Below are 2518 nucleotides of genomic sequence, written 5' to 3' on the forward strand. Positions count from 1 at the left end.
GGGCAGCGGCCACGGGCACAGGTGGCCCCACTGGCATAACAAATACTCGTGGCCTGGTGCCCCTGGCCCCTCCGCCGCCTGGCCCCGCAACACCCGCGAACCCGTGCATTGCCCAGAGGACCCGCAGCCCTTTAGAATTACTGAGGAGGCATGCCGAACACTAAATCAGAAATGAGCCTTGAACCAGACCCTATAGAGGATGATGTGGAGAGCAAGAAAATGAAAATGGAGAGAAGATCGTCAGCTTCAGACTTAAACTCTGATGGAGATACAAGAATGACACCTGAGCCAGGAGCAGGTCCAGCCCAAGGATTGCTGAGGGCAACAGAGGCCACCATAATGTGAAGAGGTGAGGGACTGGTGAGTGACGGGCCAGTGGATATGTGAACCTCACACAGTGACATGAAGTCTGAAAATAGACCGCCCTCTCCCCATGTGATTGTGCTCTCTGACAATGAGCAACCTTCAAACCCAAGGGTGAATGTACTGACCAAGACAGCCTTGAAGGAGACCAGCAGTTAGGCTCTCCTGAAAAGTAGTCCTGACAAACAAGAAAGAATGATCAAGCAGCTAAAAGGAGAGCTAAGATTAGAAGAAGCAAAGCTTGTATTGTTGAAAAAGTTGCGGCAGAGTCAAATACCAAAAGAAGCCACCTCCCGGAAGCCCACGGGCTCCAATGGGAGCACTGTGACTACCCCTCCCCCATTCGTGTGAGACACTCAGAACCTTCCCGTTGGCAAGACATCAATTCAGACCTCTTCAACTCGAGTGCCATCCCGCCACCCCCGGTCCGTGGCGGGCAACAGGTGTTTTCTAAGCTGGGACCTTAGGGGACATAACAGATCATCATGCCCCCACTTGTCAGGGGGTCCCAGAAAATCCATAACATCCGGCAACATTCCACCACAGGGCCACCGCGTCTTCTTCTACCCCCCCACACCCCCGCTTCTGTGCCCAGTGTGCAAATTCAAATTCAGGGCCAGAAAATCATCCAGCAGGGACTCATCCATGTCACCAATGTCTCCAACACCAATCTGCTGTCAAACTCCCACAGCCCACCCCAGCATCACTGAAGGGGACAACAGCTGCCTCCGCTCAGGCCAACTCCATCCCTACCAGTGTTGCTTCTGTGGTTACTTCTGGTGAGTTTCCAGCCAGCCGATAGGTGGTCACCAAGCTTGCACTAGGCAAACAACTAGAGAAGACACTGCTGGGGATCCCCCCACCTAATTCCCCAGCCACAGAGATGAATTTTCTGCCAAGTGCTGCCAACAATGAGTTCATATACCTTGTTGGCCTGGAGGAGGTAGTGCAGAACCTACTGGAGACACAAGCAGGCAGGATGTTGGCTGCTGCAGCTGCTGCTGTGCTATCCCGGGAGTCCTACATGTGTGCACAGCACAATACAGACTTCACATGCCATTGGCAGGAGGAGAAGGGTGGGGCCATCATGTGAGAGAATTGCATGACATCCAACCAGAAGAAGGCACTCAAGGTGGAGCATACTAGAGCCTGAAGGCTGCCTTTGTGAAGGCGCTGCAACAGGAGCAAGAGATTAAACAGCACCTTGTGCAGCAGGGCATGGCCACCACAACCACCACCAAGGCTGATCCCACTGCTGCTCCCCACTTAGCCCTGAAGCAGGTTCATAAAAGGCCCAAGACTGGAGTAACGGGGCTGTACAGGCCTCTAGCCAGCTGTCGTGAAGCTCAGCCACAACACCCCACGGTGTACTGCACACATTCGGCCAGTCACCCAAACTGCAGAACACAGCCTCGGCCACAACCCTGGTCAGCAGGACTGGCAGACATTCCTAGAGAGCTGCAGGTACGGCCAAGAGCATTGTCACCTCCAACTGGAAGAAAACGCTCCTGAGCACAGGGGGGACCCTGACATTTGTCAGTCCAAACTTGGCAGTTCATTAGATGTCCTCTGCTGTGGATCGCCAGCGAAAATACCTCTTCTGCATGATTCCACCATGCTCCATACCCCAGTCGGCCAGGTGGAAATAGTGTGAGCCAGGCCCAGTGGAGGACAGGCTCCTCCTCCCTCCCAACTGGCCCTTGTTCTAAAAGGATACACCACACTGCCCTCTGAGAGCGAGTGATGGCCACTCTGCTACTGAAGCAAGATATTAATCCTTGGTTGCAGAGCCTCATCACAGCTGGGAAAAGGGGTGCTGCTTCATGGTGGGCAGGGATCAGAACTGAGGGACCTTTCTGCGGGCTTCCTTCCTTACTTTCTTTGCCTTTAGTTTGCCCAACACAGCAGAAAAGTGGACCTCAGGGGCTGGCTGTTCTTGTGGCCTTCTCTCTCCACTCCAGGTAGGCACACACTACCTGTTCATCTTGGACACTGTGACACACTCAGGTGAGGCTGGCACCCAGGGCTTCTAAAGCCAAGCAAGGCATTTCATTTTCTTTTTTGCTTTTCCCCATCTTAGTCTCCCAGTCTTCGACCACCTCCCCCATGGCAACCTATAGGTTAAAGTTTTGTTTTGTTTTTTTTTTTCCTAATA

At 53.2% G+C, this 2518-nt stretch overlaps 1 pseudogene; it reads left to right on the forward strand.

The window, feature by feature from the left end:
• Positions 1-517: 517 nt before the first annotated feature.
• Positions 518-2012, forward strand: LOC144374203 (transcriptional repressor p66-alpha pseudogene; annotated as a pseudogene).
• The last annotated feature ends 506 nt before the right edge of the window (positions 2013-2518 follow it).

Source organism: Ictidomys tridecemlineatus, unplaced genomic scaffold (genome assembly GCF_052094955.1).
Source record: "Ictidomys tridecemlineatus isolate mIctTri1 unplaced genomic scaffold, mIctTri1.hap1 Scaffold_612, whole genome shotgun sequence".
Classification (NCBI taxonomy): domain Eukaryota; kingdom Metazoa; phylum Chordata; class Mammalia; order Rodentia; family Sciuridae; genus Ictidomys; species Ictidomys tridecemlineatus.